Below are 18,777 nucleotides of genomic sequence, written 5' to 3' on the forward strand. Positions count from 1 at the left end.
TTCTATAATTGAGATAGACCACTTGACTTAGCACTAGTTGTATATGACTTGATTGAATTGATCATTGAAGCTTCACTCTAGACTAAGGACTATTCCACATTTGATACACATACACAACACACATGCCTAATGTTCAATGAATGTCTTATTCATTTGTTAGATTGTACTTGTCTAAATGTGATGTGTGTGTGCTCTATCATATATGGTTCAATTTAAAAAGATTTTTGATCATTTTATATGTTTTTGGAAGTTATTTTTATCACTCTTTGTGTTCATGTTTAGTGTTTACTTTGTTTTTCATTGATTAACCATGTTCTGTATTGAAAAACTGGTATCAGAGTTTTTCGCGGCTCAGCTGGCGACTCGCCAGTAGCGAAACCCCAGTCGCGAGCTCATCCAGAAGCTTTTGGCGACTCACTCACGGCTTGCTCGCGACTCACTCGCGACTCGCGAAAATTTTCGTGACTGAAACTTGCGACTCGCGGCTCGCGAAAATTTTCACGACTGAACCTCGCGACTTGCCCAGTCGCGAAACGCCTAAAAACAGCTTTTTAAAGGGCTTTTTGTGGGAAACTTGTTTTAAACCTCTTCCATCTTCTCTAAAACCCCTCTTTCAATATTTTTACAACAAAACCCAACCAATTTGAATGATTTTTCATTCCATTAACATTTCTAAGGTATTTATAAACTCTTTTCATTAATTTTGATCCTTAGATTATGTTTTGGAGAGTTTTGTGCTCTTGGTTGGGATTTTTATCATAGGGGTTGGGAAAACTTAATTTTTGTTAAATTTCTTCATGAGATTGGTTTCTTTTGTTGATTTGCATTGGATGTTGGCCCCTTTCTGGCAGAAAGAACATGTATTAAGGGTGAATTTCATGATGTTCATGCATTGTTTCACATTATTGTTCATAGTATGCATACTAGGTGTTTGATAAAATGCCTCTTAGACATTTTCTCGCTTGTTTGGACTCCGATGAGTACCAAACTTTGGGGTTTCTCATGTTTCCTCATTAGGAACATGTTTGGTTCATTGGTTGTGTATTTAACACACCTTACCCCTCATGTGCATTTTTCATGCATTGTTTATGCATTGCACTCAGCCACCTCTTGCACACACTTTTGCTACCCTTGTCATGCATTGGTCTAGACCTTGCCTCTTCATCCTAGCATGTCATGTCTACCTTATGCTCTGTAACATTTTACATTGTCTTAGGTTTGAACTTCATTTTCTCATTCATCTCGCACCCCTCATGCATCATTAGCATTGTTCGTACCTTCATCTCTTGCCCTCGTTTCTTCTTGACCCTTTGTCTATTCCTGACAAAAAGGGGAGAGTATACTCTAGAGAGTATACCGGAGTGTTTTGTGATTTCTATATGACTCTTGTGCACATCCTTTGGGGGAGAAATTCTATTTCTCATGCACATTTGTAGGGGGAGAGATATTCCATAAGGGAGATGCATATACCAAGGGGGAGAAGGCATTGAGATCATAAGAAAACTTTGTTCTGTTTGTTTTCTTGTTGGCTTTATGGTGCTTTGAGTTATGCTTTGTTGTTCTCATTGCATCATGTTTGTGCTTTGGATATGCATATATCCCTATGCTATTGTGCTTCTTTGAATGCATGTTCAGATGATCATTTGCTTTGTTATGTGATCATTGTAGTCATTTCTATATGACTGTTTTGGTGTATGATCAAGTTGCTCACATGTTTCACATCATGTTTACTTGACCGCAATTTACTTGTTACATTATACTTGTCCTTTTATTACTTGTTTTACCTTGAGAGTCTAATGTGTTTTGTGCAAGTGTTTCAGGTTATAAGTATATATGTTCCAAGTGCATCACAGCTTCTCATCACTTTGAAGGGGAGAACCTTTATGCACTTTTAGCTTATATTGTTTAAGTTTTTATTCAGTAATTTTGTTTTTGTACCCATGTGCTTATGTAAGCTTTTAGGGTTTATAACTGTAGGCTTTATGGTCTGTACCATGCTTGTATGCAACATTTTTATACTTTGTTAAATCAGTACTTTTAACTAAATGTCATGCATTTTCTTGTTAAGTACTGTCACTCTTGTGCCCTTATAGGATTGTTCCTAGATGCATATACCTTGTGTGTTATGCATTGGTTGAGTGTTGAGCATACAAGTGTCTTGCCTTGTGCTTGTTAACTTGTATGTCCTTGTGTTCATTCCAAGTGTGAATGAGCACTGTGATCACTACCTTATGGTGTTCACTTGGTTGATCAAGCCATGGTTTGTTTCTTAACTCCATCTTTGCTTGATCACATATTGCCTGTTTCATATGCATTTATAATTTTCTACTTATAATGATCATGGTGTATTGTTGTGTTTCAGGAGTATTATGTTCATATGATTCAAGTGCTTCACAGCTTCTAGAGTTAGGTGTGAGTGAGTTTTGTTCAACTATTCCCAACTCACATGTTAAGTCTAGAGTCTGTTTTAGGGTTTTGTCACGGAATAGCCAAAGGGGGAGATTGTAAGGTTGAATTTATTCAACCATCTAATTGGCTTTATTCCGTGCCAAATTTGCTTGTAATTCAGCATTTAGTAACCCTGTATTTAGGTGGGTTTGTTGTAAGGGTAGTGAGTGAGATAGAGTGAAGATTGCTCAAGAGTATGCAAGAAAACAGAGACTCGCGGCTGGGACTCGCGGCTGCAAGCCGTCAGAAGCAGCACACGTGCCAAGCATGCTGGAAGATGAACAGTCATGCTAGCTGGAGCACTACAGGACAAAACAGGACAACTGGCCATACGGTTAACTCGCGACTGGATCTTGCGACTTAGTCAAGCCGCGAGGTCAAGCCGCGAGCCACCCCTGTTTTGTAAAACCTGACGTTTCACATTCCTCTCCCACTCCAGTATAAATACCCCTTTTACCCACGATTGAAAGAGAGCTTCCAGAGAGAATTTTGAGAGAGAAACCCTAAAGAAAAACAAGATTGTTTCACCCACAATCTATACCTTAGAGTCTCTTCAAATTCCTCTACTCTCTTCCTCTCCATTGTCAAATCCTTGAGAGACATTATACCAAACCTGGTTCTCACCATCATCATCACTGTGAGACAGTTGTTTGGATTTCTGGGAAGCAGTTAGAAAGGAACCAATCTTCATTGGTTGATGCTACGGTCTAGTAGCGGAATCCGGGAAGCTAGAAAAGAAAAAGGTTCGGCGCAACCTCGTTAGAGCAAGAAGCTTGGAGGGCTTAGGTGCACTGGGTAGATTAGGCTTGGAGGGTCTATTGATGTCCTTGTATCCCAACTGTATTTTCTAGTGGATTGTTTACCGCTTGGAGGGCGGCAGAGAGGTTTTTCGCCGAGGACTTCGGTTTCCTCTTCGATAACACATAGCGTATTGTCTTTGTTTTTGCATCTTCCTTCCTCTCTATCTTTTCCTTTTTATTATCTGCTGTGGTTTTATTTTGTTATGGCTTAGATAGTCTTTAACCAATTTCGTATTATAGCATATGTTAAGTTTCCGCACACTAGTTGTTTGACATATTGCTTGAATTGGTTAAGTTGTAATTTGGGGGTCTAAACGTTCAAAGGTGTTTTGTACACGTTTTTGAACTTTCAACCTCAATACCTTCAAAACAACTCTAGGTCTTCAACAGCCCATTGATGAGATACTGTGCTGCTGCTTCCCTACCAGTCTCAAAGAAGCAGCACGAGAATGGTTCACTAAGCTACCAATATCGTCCATCAACAACTTTGAGCAATTAAGCAACTCCTTTTTATGCCATTTCGTCGGTGGACAATGCCTAAAAAGGCCAACAGGCCACCTACTCACCATCAAGCAAGGAGAGAATGAGACCCTGAGGTCATATGTGAAGCATTTCTCGAGGGAAATCTTAGAGTTAGATGAAACAGATGACAAAGTGTAGCTAACGGCCTTCAAAGCCGGATTAAAGTCCAAAGAGTTCGTGGTCACCCTCACGAAAAGCCCTCCTCAAACGATGGCAAAAATGCTCTTGAAGGTGCAGAAGTACATGAACGCCGAAGACTCCCTAGCAGCAATAAGGGACGAGGAGAAGTCCAAGGAAATGGAGGAAAAGGAGAAGACCGAAGGTGACAAAAAAGAGAAAGGGGAAAACGTCAGGGCACTAATAGGAACAAGCGAAAGGACGACAAAACCCCTCGGATGGTAAAGTTTACCCCTTTAATTATGCCCATTGACAAATTTTTGATGCAAATTAAGGACGAGCATTACCTTAAGTGGCCAAGGCTGTTGCACTCACCAGCTAATGTGCGTGATAAGAAGTACTGCCATTTTCATAAAGATCACGGCCATTACACAGAAGATTGTAGATATCTGAAGGAGCAGATAGAAGAACTTATTCGGAAGGGAAGTTGCAAAAGTTTGTGAAGAAGGGGGAATCCAACAGATCTAGAAGTACTAACAAAGAGAAGCATAAAGATATTTCAAGGGACGAGGACAACACGTTCAGCCGTCCACAAAGCACAATAGGAGAAATAAAGATGATCACAAGAGGACCATCCACAAGTAGGTCTTTTAAATCCCTCAAAAATTCACAATAAAGGCAAGCAAATAGTGTCTACAAGTTACCACCCCTAAAGCAAAGAAGGACGGACAAGGACATCATATTTTCAGAAGAAGATGCCAGAGGTGTGAAGTAGCCGTATGACGACCCCCTGGTTATAATACTCATGATATAAGGGTTTAACACTCGGAGAATTCTCATAGACAATAGTAGCTCTGCAGACATTATCTACCTCTCTGCTTTTCAACAACTACAGGTAGATCCTGAAATATTACGGCCTTTTGAGTCCCCCCTTGTCAGCTTCAGTGGAGATAGGGTGTATCCCAAAGGCATAGTGATGCTAACGGTCACGGTGGGGTCCTACCCCCGATAGTTGACACATCAGCTCGATTTCTTGGTGGTAGATTGTCCTTCCTCGTACAACATGATAATTGGAAGGCTTACACTCAATCGTTAGAAGGCAACCACATCCACCTATTGCCTGAAGGTAAAATTCTCGACAGAGAATGGCATAGGCAAAGTTAAGGGAGATTAAGTATTGGCTAGGGAATGCTACCAAGCGATATTAGCCGCAAAGGAAAACCATACATAGATGATCGAGGAGAAAGAAAAAGAAAAGATGGAAGCCCTAGAAACTGTAGAGCTGGTAGACGAGGAACCAACGAAGACAACAAGGATAGGGACAACTTTAAGCGAAAAGATGAAGAAGAAACTAGTCTGATTCCTTAAGGGTAACTCAGACGTTTTTGCACTGAGGTCATCCAACACTAACTGAATGTAGATCCCAAGAAGAAGCCAGTCTAGCAGAGGCGACAAGTCTTTGCTCCTAAACAAAATAAGACAATCATGGACGACGTAAATAAATTGCTGGCAGCAAACTCCATTCACAAGGTCTATTATCTAGATTGGCTAGCCAACATCATCCTAGTAAAGAAGGTGAATGGGAAGTGGAAGATATGTGTAGACTTCACGGACCTAAACAAGGCCTGCCCGAAAGATAGTTTCCCCTTGCCAAGAATAGATCAGCTGGTGGATTCCATGGTAGAACATTAGCTCCTTACATTCATGGATGCATTCTCGAGATATAATCAGATCAAGATGTTAGAAGAAGACTAGGAAAAGACTGCCTTCATCATAAGCCAATGACTTCACTACTACAAGGTAATACCCTTCAGACTGAAAAATACAGGAGCAACCTACCAGAGGTTAATGAACAGGATGTTCAGTAAGTAGATTTGGAGAAACATAGAGGTATACGTAGACGACATGCTCGTCAAGAGGAAGGAAGAATCTACACACCCGAGTGACCCTAAGGAGACATTCACTACTCTCAGGCAATATCAGATGAAGTTGAACCCCAGCAAGTGCGCCTTTAGGGTAGCGTCTAGGAAGTTTCTAGGGTTTTTGGTGTCCCAATGGGGGATAGAAGCAAACCCAGAAAAGGTGGGAGCTATATTGCAGATGGCAACACCAAGGATGGTGAAAGAAGTCTAGAAACTAACAGGAAGGATAGTAGCACTCAATAGGTTCATATCTAAAGTAATAGGCAAATGCTTGCCCTTCTTCAAAACTCTAAACCAAGACTTCACCTAGACGAAGGAGTGTGAGAAGACCTTCTAGGAGTTTAAATACTAAGCAATCCACCTCTCTTGAGCCCATCAAAAGAAAGGGAGGACCTACATTTATACTTAGCAGTATCGGCTACAGTTGTGAATGCAGCCTTGATTCGAAAAGAGAATGGAACACAACTCCCAGTCTACTATGTCAGTCAAGCATTCTAACGAGCTGAAGCAAAGTACCTACGGATCGAGAAAATTGCATTCTCCTTGATTGTAGCCTCACGAAAGTTGCGCCCCTACTTCCAGCCTTCTAGGAGAATCCTATCCTGGTGATAACAAATTAACTCATAAAGAAGTCAATGAACAAGCCCAAGGCTGCAAGAAGAATGGTTTAATAGGTAATCAAACTTAGCCAATAACCAAACTTAGCCAATTTGACATTGAGTACCACCCTAAAATAGCTATCAAAGCACAAGCACTAGCAGACTTTATTGCTGAGTTCATGATCCCTGATGAAGACGGGGCACCAAACGAAATGGAAAGATGGACGATCTAGGCTGATGAGTCGTCTGCCCAAAAAAGGGGCGAAGTAGGGGTTATTATCATTACCCCAAAAAGAGATACACTCAGATATGGGGTTCAACTTTAGTTCCCCGCCACTAACAACGAAGCGAAGTACAAGGCAATACTGACAGGACTAAAGGTCAAAAAGGCATTGGGCACTAAAAACTTACTCCTCGAGAGTGATTCTAAGCTGGTCGTGGGACAAATAAAGGAAGAGCATGAGGAAAGAAGGAGAGAATGCAGAAATACCTGAGGCTAACAAGGCATCAGGCCCAAGAATTTGATTAGGTAAAGTTCATACAGGTCCCTAGAAGCCAAAATATGGGGGCAGACGAAATAGCAAATCAGGCATCATCAGAAGCAAGATCGACAAGCACAAATTTAAAAAGGGAAGTCCAAAAGTGTCCCAGTATTGAAGAGATCCACACCTTCACAATTCAAAGCAAAAGTAGCTGGATGATCCCAATTCTATCTTTCCTTTAAGATGGAGGACTTCCACAGGATGTTGAGAAGGCTAGGAAAGTCAGGAAGAGAGCAGCCAGGTTCACTATCTTGAACAATTCCCTGTACAAAAGAGGCTTCTCCATTCCCTACCTGAAGTACGTCATCGAAAGTAAGGCTAAGTACATCTTAGAGGAGCTCCATGAAGGGATATGCGAAGACCACGTAGGCCTAAGATCTCTGGTAAGTAAGATCGTCAGAACAAGTTACTTTGGCTTACTATACAGAAAGATGCAAAAGAGTTCGTTGAACGATGTGACAAGTGTCAGAGGTTCGAAAATGTTCTGCATATCTGAGCAAAGAAGTTGAAGCCCATAAACTCCCCATAGCCATTCACCCAGTGGGGAATTGACATCGTGGGCCCACTACCCCCAAGGTAAGAGATGGGTAAAACTCTTACTGGTCGCAATTGACTACTTTACAAAATGGGTTAAAGTAGAAGCAATACCAACTATCACAGAGGTAAAGATCCAGAACTTTGTGTGAAAGAACATAGTCTGTAGATTCAAGATACCACGGACAATCATATTAGATAACGGATGATAGGTCAACAACCAAGACTTCAAAGACTTTTGCTCGGGATTGGGGATCAAGAACTAATTCTTATATCCAAGACATCCACAAGCCAACAGACAGATGGAAGTAACAAACTGAACGCTGCTGAAGATCATCAAAGCTCGGCTGAAGGAAGCAAAGGACACATGGCCAAAGGAATTACCTAATGTCTTATAGGCATACAAAATTACGGCAAGAACTTCGACAGGAGAAACTCCTTTCAGGCTCACTTATTGCACCAAGGCAGTAATTCCAATCAAAGTAGGAGTCACCAACATGAGAAGAGAAGTTTTTAGTGGAGACAGCAATGATAATCAATTGAGAGTCAACCTAGATTGCCTAGATGAAGTGAGAGACAGAGCATCCTAGAAGATGACGAAATACAAGCAGAAATGGCTGAATACTACAACAAGAGGGTGAAGCTCAGAAGACTCAACATAGGAGACCTCGTCCTATGCAAAGTCACGCCAGCTACTAAGGATCTAACCTAAGGGAAGCTTGGGCCAACCTAGAAAGGCCCCTACAAGATAATCCATTACTCAAGACAAGGCAGCTATCACTTGGAGAAGATGAACGGGAAGAAACTACCACGGCCATGGAACATTGAGCATTTGAAGAAATATCCTCAATAAATGTAAAAGACAATTGTATCCATATTTGAAATAAAGCAATAAAAGCACTATTCAGCCAATATTCTATCTTATTGTACGCAAGACTAGAACACTCAAAAAAAAAAAAAAAAAGGCTAAGTGATAAGATTCCGCTAAATGGATGTAAATCACTAACAAAGCCAAAGTGACAAAATTCCTTAGTTGGATGTAAGTCACCTTAAAAAGGTTATGTTATAAGATTTCGCTAGACGGATGTAAATCACTAACAAAGTCAAAGTGACAAAATTCCTTAGTTGGATGCAAGTCACCTAAATAATGCTAAGTGATAAGATTCCACTAGACGAATGTAAATCACTGGCGAAGCCAAAGTGACAAAACTCCTCAACAGGATGTAAGTCACCTAAAAATGACTAAATGACAAGATTCTGCTAGACGAATGTAAGTCACTGACGAAGCACAATTGGCAAAACTCCTCAACAGGATGTAAGTCACCTAAAAAATGAATAAGTGACAAGATTCTGTTAGACGGATGTAAGTCACTGACAAAGCCCAATTGGCAAAATTCCTTAGCGGGATGTAAGTCACCAAAAAATGACTAAGTGACAAGATTCCACTAGATAGATGTAAGTCGCTGACGAAGCCTAAGTTGCAAAACCCCTCAGTAGGATGTAAGGCACCTAAAAATGACTAAGCATCCATAGATGAGAGTAAGCAGATAAAGATTCTGGCAAAAGCACAAGTCACATGCAAACTAAGAACATCAAACATAACAAGAAAAGAACCATCAAAGGTATGAAAATAAGCAATAGCATAAGCATGTCTTGTCCGTAAACAGAAATTAAAAACCCAAAAAATACTGGGCAAAGAGCATTGTCTTGGAATTAGAGTAAAAAGCCCAAAAACACATCGAGCACCCAAAAAAAGGGAAAAACATATATATATGTGGACAAGTTCACGCAACAACCACTCAGGAGCAGTGGTAGCGGACTGAGAAGCGTCGTCCATCTCCATCTCCTCGTCTACCTCCTCCAGGTCCAGACTTCCTAGGTCTACACTAGCAAGATGCTTGACGAGATACTGCCAAAGGAGCTCGAAACCCTTGTAATACCAACTAAAGAGCACAGTATTATACTCATCAGTTCGTTAAAAGGCTTCAATTGCCTTGGCAGCAATGGTCTTGACCCTTTCTTTTACATCTTAGAGTTATTCGTCCTTTTCCAAGGTCAACTGCCTCTCAGTCCTCAAGTCGTCAGCCAAAACCTTAGCCTTTTCCTTGGCAATGTTGGCCTCGTCCATGGCAAAAATGAGCTCCTTCCTTAGCTTCAAATTCTCTGCCTCTAAAACCTCCACCTTAGACAAGCTTATGGATGTGACAACCCACGATCTCGTTGGAAGGCACGCCAGAGAAGACCTTGAGCTCCATAATAGTGAAGGCACCCTGCGCCCTTGTTAGTGCCAGGCTGAAGTCGTCCTAAAAGCTTGATGAGCGTGAGTCGGCCTTCTTTTTGCCTTTGTTCGCCACGCGTTGCTTCTTTGGGCAAGGAGTAATCTCTTCCACCAAGGTGGCAGGAGACACAGTCCTCATAGCTTTAAGGATGGAGGCAACAGGAGTGACGGGAGTCCCCTTCTCCACAACACACACCACCCTTTTCCTAAGGTTGGAGAGAAGCTCATTCTTCTAGGTCCTTTTCTTGGCGTACATCTCTTGATTGAACTTTGTTGTCATCACTATGACAAAGAAACACTTGTTTAAAAATAAATAAATAAAAACAGAAAGAAAAATCCAACTTAGTGATGAACCAAATGAACACTTACTCTTCTCTTTGGTTTCAATGGCACATAGGATGAAGGAGGAAGGCTCTAGAGCATGGCAATGATGAGCTAAGTTTCTCAGGTCAACCAAGTCTTCGAAGTCCTCAATCATCTTGGCATATTCATTAGCTACTTCAACATGCCTCTTATACCTACTCTTAAGGTTTGGATGCTTTTTAACTGCGCAGACATAACAAACAAAAAATTAGCCAAAAAAAAAAGAGTTAGAGAAGAAGGAAAAAGGACTTACAGAAGGACGACACACCTAAACTTAGGGCTCTCCAATGATGAAGCAACCTAGAAATGTCACCCTAGAATTCATCGGAAGGAGTATCCCATCTGTCTACAGACACAAAAAAGAACCTCGATTTCCAATATTGGAAGGATGATGGTAGAACAATAATGATCCTAGCATTCCTAACCTAGGGCATAAGTTCGTAGTACCTATACTCCTTTGACTCCTTTAGACGATACAAATATGTGAATTCATCCACCCTAATCATGTCCCCTTTAGTGACAGACATCCATATTTGCATACAACTAATCACAATCCTCCACGAATTTGGTATAAGTTGCCCAGGAGCAATGTTTAAATGATTTAGAAGCTCCATAATGAAGGGGTGGAAAGGAAACCTAAGACCACACTGGAAAGTGGCCTCATAGAAACACAACTCCCCAAGTGAAAAATGGCAAGCCCATTCCTTTCCATGAGGAAGACGAATCCTAACCCTCTCAGGGAATTGGAACCTATCCCTAAACCTAGAGAAGGTGTCAGAGTCCAAACCACACACCTCCCCGAGGGCATGAAAAGCCCTAACTTCTCTTAGGCCAAAAGCAGTGGTATCCTCCTCCACCTCAACAAGGTCGTCACTAGACGAAATCCCCATTTCTAGCTCACTAAATCTCATTCCAACATAACTCCCCTCTCACCCACCAATTCCTTAAACCAATGGACTGATTGATGAAGCAAGGAAAGCAAATCGGCCAATGCTAAACCTAAGCCACTGCCCCCAAACACAAAATTTTCAACTAAAGGGCAAAAAGAACAAGAAGATCCTTGAGAAGCCCCTAAATGTGCAAAGAAAACTGAAACGGAAGGGCAGAGTCTCCTAACCTTAGAGCTATCAACCATGGAACCCAAAAGAAGGGAAAAAAGGGGACAAAACTCCAAGTCCCAAAACAAGAAAGAAAAAACCAGTAACTTTCAAAAGTAATTGTCACTACAAAGATTTAAGTAAGAAGGAAGAAATCGTCCCTCAAAGGAACAATCCCAGAAAGTAGAAATGCAATAAAAGAGCTCAGAGAAGAAAGACACAGAGCAACAATGGTGCAAAGGGAAGAAACTAAGGAAGAAAGAGGAAAAACAAGTAGTTTTAAAAAGCTGGGCACGAAAAATTGAAAATTAGCAGGAAACCCAAGAGACACATGAGTGGAGCATTAAATTCCACCAATCAAAACGTGCCACGTGGCCACGACGCGTACGACACTGCCACTACGCATTAAATGTGGCAGGAATAGAATCTCAAGGGTCATGTTTGAACAAGAAACCTTTCATCTTTTGGTGATTGTCATGACATGTAAGGACGACCACAGAACCTGGGGGGGTGGGGTAGTTGATAGGCCTAACGAATACCCTTACCCAGACGAACCCATCAAGCACCATCGTCCAATCTTCAACCGCATGGATGACGGAATATAAGCCATAAAGAGGAGCATTCAATATCCTAAAAAGTTACAAACTAGTTATCAGACCGTTAGAAGTTCATCAAAACTCACATTAATGAGCCCACAGGCATTACAAAAGAAGTACTAAAGCCACAATAGCTAGAAGTAAGAAAGATATATATATATATATATATATATATATATATGCCTTTCAGAACCAAACAAGGTACATTCACATACACATATACATTGAAGTATTGATAATTTCTAGTTCTAACAGTCTCTCTTTCATTTCATTCACTGAGTTTACCATCAGAGACTTCGAGGCCGACACCACTCTGGTGACCACCTAGAGAAGATCCCTTTCTTGACCTTGCAAGTACAAAGACAGAGCTTGTGCTGACTCATCTAGACAAACCTACTTGACTGACAATCTTAGCATCATCATTTAGCTTTACTAACAAGACAAACAAAGCAATAGGGCTAATCTATCTAGGGCTACTTTTCCTATAAATATGTTGTGCTAGTACAATTTTACGTTCAAATATCAATTCAATCTTCCTTTCTTTAATTTTAAAGTAACGATATAACTTACTTTTGGGGGCTCTGCGGCAAACAATCGGTTCTTGAATCTTATTAACATGTAGGTTTACAAGTCATTTCTCCTCTGGCCTCCGGTTTCTCCCATTCTATTGGTGACTTTGTTTTCAAATTTCAAGTCTTCCTATGGGCTTATTAGTTATTACCATTTATCCTAGTCAACAGGTTTTAGGTAATTAGCCTTTATTATTTCAAACTAACAAATGCTCTAGGAAAATTGATTTAGAAAGTATTTTTAAAAACTTTTTAATAAATTGCTTAATCTATGTGTTATTAGTATTGGTCAAGATATGTAATATCATTGAGAAGAACAAGATTAGTATCGGATGGGAATTTTGCATGATATATATATATATATATATATAAGAAAAGTTAATGGATGCTCTAAAGGAATTAGTTTATGAAATATTTTCGTAAATTTTTTATGAAAAAATTGATTTTTTTAATAGCTTTTCTATATTTTTTATAAAAATAATATTGAAATTTTCTTAATATTGTCCATTAACAAATGCTTTAGATAAACTCGTTAACCCAACCCTATATATAGAGTATTCGAAACAATGGTTATCTCAGGTAGATGTACCCTCTCTATGCCACGTTAATAGTCCTTTACTACTTTTAGCCTTTTAGACTTTATTATCAAACTTTCAAGTGGCTTCTATTGACAAAAACTTTAAAGGACTAAAAACCAAATTCACTTTTTATTGAAAGTATTTTAATTATTTAACATAAGATTTTGTTTTAATGAAATTGGTCGTATTAGATGTGCTTCTATATATAACCTACCCCAGAGAGAGAGAGAGAGTTATACCCAATAGAATTTTAAGTAATATTACACCACCAACTAAGTTTTTATTAGATTAATATTTTAAAAATCTTACCGTTAGATTATATGTTCCTTAATTATGTTCTTTACACTTATACCAAGTTTCGTGTCAACCAGATATTGGTTGCAATTCAATCTAGAAACTCATCTTTTATGCACAATTTTAAGTATAAAAACATGAAATTTAAACATTTGAACAATAATAAAATTATTAATCCCAAATCATTTTGAAAAATTGCAAGAATGTAGAGTATAATAAGAGAATCTAAATACAATGTTAGATTTGTTAAAATTTGTGTCAATAAAAAAATATTGAGTGGTATAACATAACAAAAAGTTACATTAGGTGCAATTTGAATCCAAATATATATAGTGTCATTTATGTTGAGTGCTAGCATATTCATATTCAAAAATTATTTTTTCAATGCATTTTAGTTGTAATATTTTAGTGTATAGATAACGTTTAAAGCCCTAAACTAAAGACATAACAGAAGCAACTCAAGAAACTACTCAGAATGAAGAAGTACTACTGTTTTGATTGCATCTCAGTGAATCAATTGCATCTAGTTGACCAATCAAATTTCATGATTTTGAAAATATTAAATCAATAAAAAATTATTATGCAATATAATATTGTTTAAATTTACACTATGTGTTACTTGATCTTTTCCCTTAAAAAATTAATAAACTTGTGCAATAAGATGCAGTTTAGGTTGAAGTGTCGCATTTAGGTTTGAATTCAATGAGCTGGAAATGATGTCAATTTTTTTTCCTTAATTATTTCTTTTCTTTAATTCTACGAAAAGACCCTCTCTCTCTCTCTCTCATGCTTTTTCTATTTTAGTTCTCAAACATTGACACTCAAACCTGAGTTTTTTTTGCCACTGAAATCACAAATTTCTTCATTCCCCATTTTGTTTTCCTTCATAAATTTAGAGGTTAGGGTTTTTATTTTCCATATTTTATATAGGTGTGTCTTTGGTTTGTGACATTGATGATTTTAACTGAGGTTGAGCCTTTGTAATGTGTATTTAGTTGTTTTATAAAATAATTTTGTGTATCGGCTGTTTTTCAGAATTTCTTTATTCCCCCTCTCAAAGTACATGGCCCAAACAGTGTAACTGCATGCACCAATTGGCCCAAGCGAACATCTTGATCCATGTAACTATGCAGTGTGACGCACAAAGGAAGTTAAGGCCCACACTAAGGAAATTAAGGCCGACTCCATTAAAAAGATGTAGAAATAGGCAAAAAGTCGATCGCACTACATTGTATACACCCTTTATGCAAGGAAAAGGTACCTTTTGCATTTAGCATATGCATACATTATCACTCGTACAAAATAAAGAGCACGTATTTGCCTAATTCATGAGATAATTATTATATGGATTTAGGATAGAGTTAAAAATTTTTAATATTGTAGTCTACTAATCCTTTTATATAAATTTTTTATATATAAAAAAACATGCATACTTTTTGCCTCCTAACCTGTGGCAGAGACAGGGGCGAAGAGGCCATACACTCCCTCACCCATTATTTTACCAAAAAAAAATAATAATAATCATGTGTGATTTTAATTAATAGCCCCCTTCATCTTTTTTATTTTTTTTTTTAAATGACTAAGTTACAATTTTTACCCTTAAAATTTGAGATTCAAATTTAAAAGTTTGACAATTTAGATTTTGAGTGACATCGTGCTGTCTAATTCAACCTAAAAGATTGTTTGAGTGTTATTATTATTATTATTATTTTCATTTTTTCGCTTGTATCTTTGGTTTTTTATTTTCTACTTAGTAACACTAATTAGGTTTTTTTTTTAGTAAGAAGAATATTAGCCACATAATGATATACAAACAACTTTTAATTTTCATGTTTTGTGCTATTTCCTTTATAGAATGGTTATACTTTTTTTTTCTTCAGTTATAGTTAAGGGATTAGGGACGACATGTTTGGTTCTTTTAATTTTTGGGTTTTTTTTATTTTTTATTTTAATTAACATTTTTAAATTAATAAATAAATACTGTAGTAAATATTAAATAAGGCCAAAATAACGTGTAATGGATAACAGAATTGAAGAGTTTTGAAATTTAAAAAATTGAAATGAACTAATACAAATTTAAAGTATTGAAATAAAAAGTGATGAAATTTAAATGATGAATTTTGTATTTTAGTCATTTATTTTTTAATTTTAGTACATTTCTTATTCTTGAATAATAAATAATAAAAAATTCATTACCCCAACAAATCCTGCTAGCTCCTTTCCCGAATGACCATACATCATAAGGTTGCACAATCTTAGGAAGACAATCGGTTCTTTTAAAATTTTCATTCGGAATAAGGACAATAGGTTCTTGAGCCTTATAACGAGAAGCTAGGTTTTCACTTTTCAATTCATTCCTCCTCCAGCCTCCGGTTTCACCTATTCTATTGACTACTGGTGACCTTGTTTTCAACTCTTCCCGTGGGCCTATTATTAATTAGTTATTACCATTCATCCTAGTCAACAGTTTGTAGGTCATGGTTTCAAGATTTAGATGTTTTTTCTTTTTCTTTTTCTTTAGGTTAGGTTTTAGGTCACAGTACACTGAAACTTCGCTTAGGGGGTGAAACTTTTTTTTTTTTTTTTTTTTCATTTCTTTCCAAGTCTAAATTTAGCTATTTTGTTTAAGTATTTTAGATTTTATTTTGATATATTTTGGCCTTCAATTTAAGAATATTTGTGGGCAATTTTTTATTTTCTTGTCAGAAAAGTAATTCCTTGCTCAAAAAGCAAAATTTCTTGTCCTGAGAGTGACTTTTCTCTTCTAACAAATAAAAGTCAATATTTAAAGAGGAAGATCTCCATACATATATATGGAATTATCTAAAGCAGCCAATAAAATTTTGCGGATTGCCGCATCGAGACCAACAAGTATGACCGTAAATCATATATAAGACACATTCTATGAAGACAATCATTTCTCAAACCTTGAAACTTGAAAAAAAAGTAGGTTTACAAATTTCAATTTACCATTCCTCCTCCAGCCTCCGGTTTCTACTTTCTACTATTCTATTGATGACTTTAATTTTCAACTCTTACCGTGGGCCTATTTGCCTCTTATCCTTGTCAACAGTTTTTAGGTCATGGTTTTAAGATTTAGGTTTTTCTGTTTTTGATGAATTTAATATTTAAATATAAGTTATTCCTGAATTCTCATTACTGATTAGTATTAATTATGCTAATAGAAACGAAAATAAAATTCGTTAATGCTTTTTTCTTTTCTAAGATCTGTAATCATAAACCTATCACATTGTAATATTAATTTTAAAAAACATAAAACTTCTTTCCAAGTTTAAATATAGTTGTTTTGATTAAGAAAAAACTTTCTAATAACAATTAAATTCAATGCAACATGTGTTTAAGTTAGTTAAAAACCCTAATTTACTTCACCCAAAAAGGAATTATACTTAATTTTAATTTTATAATTTATCAAAATGAAAATTATAAAATTAAAAAAACCAGATTTAATATAATGCCAATTTTTCTTTTTTTTACCTTTTATTTTATTTTGAGAAACACGGCCCGTTTGATAGAAGAGTTTGAGTAATATTTTTTGAGTGCCTTTGATATTCGTGTGGGTGAAAAAGTGCATTAAAATATATGTAAAGTTATTTAAAATGTGAAAATATGTGTTTGAACCACACAACCAAACAGGGCTACTGGGTACTTTTTTTCATCTTTTTTTTTTTTTTTTTTTTTGTTAGAAAAGCAATTCCCTTCTTTAGAAAGTCAAAATTTCTTGTCCAAAAAGTAAATTTTCTAACAAATAAATAATTAGGAAGATCTCCATACATATACGATACATATACGGAATAAATAGATCCCACCATTTTTTTTCTACCACTCACGTTTTGCCAAATGGATAATTGTGTCAAAAATTGAGGATTAGTTTGTGTTGTGTTGCTAGAATTTTGGTTGGTTGCTTAGCCGTAGTAGCTAGGCTGGGATACTAATCAACCACCCTTTTTTTTTCCGTAAATCAGCCACCAATGTTGAATACATAAGATTGATGTAAGCCAAGAATTGTTTGGAAAATTGCCTCAAATTCCTTTACATTTAAAATTAAAAAAAAAAAAAAAAAAAAAACTATTTATTAGAGTGGAAGGGAAGAATATTCCTTGTTAAAGAAGTAATGTATGATTGTATCCATTGCATAGAAGGCAAATTGTATCAAATGTTGTTTCAATTTGGCCAAGGGAACAAAATATACCATTTTGGGAATGCCCAATATATATATATATATATATATATATATATGTTTGTATTTATTTATTAATTTGATGTTTATCAATATCGAATTTAAAATCCACATATTTTACAAGTCTAAATATTACTCTAAGTACATTAATCAATATATTAGCCTAAATAACATTTAAAATAAAAAATTTCAAATATCCAAAATATGCCATGTACAGAACGACACAACCAAATATTTTTTTCCGTTGAAGTTTAGAGGATTACTAGTACAAAATATTTCCCTAGTATAGCCAGTGCTGGTGTAGTATTAACTTCCCTGATTCATTATCCATCAAAGAATAAAAATTAAAGTCTTAAAATAGACAGTGCTACAAACGATTTAATGACTTGGGCAAAATACCCTCACTATGGGATAAAGGAAAGAATAATAGAAACCAAGAGCTAATTCAATGAAATTTTCGCTTGGAAGGTAGCACAAGGAGAGAAACAATAAAGTTTGAGATTTCTTTACAAAGGTTTTTTTGAGCACGCAAATTAAGGAGATGATACTGACAAGAAGGTGCACTCGTGTGTGTGAGTACAAAGAAAGAATTCAAATCCTCTAAATTTCTTAGAGTACTCTACCAAATAAATTTCTTTAAATCTTAACTATTCTTTAATAATTTAATGGTCTAGATTTTGCCATGTCAACATTCCACTAATAATAATCTTAATTGTTTTCTTTGCAACATTATTATTTTATTTTAAGAGTATTATTAGTGGAATGCTGATATGGCAGAATCTAAACCATTAAATCATTAAAAAATGGTTAGGATTTAAGGAAATCTATTGGTAAAGTATCCTAAGAAATCTAGAAAATCTAAATCCACAAAGAAAATATGCACAAGGGAAGATAAATTTGAATTTTTCTCAAGGGAGAAGTTTTTGGGTGCTACAATCATGGAGAGTTATTGTATTCAAAGGGAATGAAGATTTGTAATTAATTTTATAATAGTGGATATTTATTTGGATTTTGGAGTTTGTCCTGCAGCTTCTCTCTTCAAAGAGAATGGTCTTCCATGTAAATTTTTGTGTTTTTGTGTTTGATTGATGTTTTGGCTTAGCAATTTTTTGTGATAATGTTTTTAGTGATTGATTAAAATTCTTAGTTGATTTTCTTAATTTACACAATACTAGATTGAGACACAACATCAATTATGTGGAGGTAGTCCTGGGATGGCAAAAACCCGTTTTACACCCAAATAGAATGGGTTTTACCCACCCCATTAAAGGATATGGAGGTGAGTTTTTTTTTTTTTTTTTTTTTTTTTTTTTTTTTTTA

Source organism: Quercus robur, chromosome 5 (genome assembly GCF_932294415.1).
Source record: "Quercus robur chromosome 5, dhQueRobu3.1, whole genome shotgun sequence".
In the NCBI taxonomy this organism is placed as follows: domain Eukaryota; kingdom Viridiplantae; phylum Streptophyta; class Magnoliopsida; order Fagales; family Fagaceae; genus Quercus; species Quercus robur.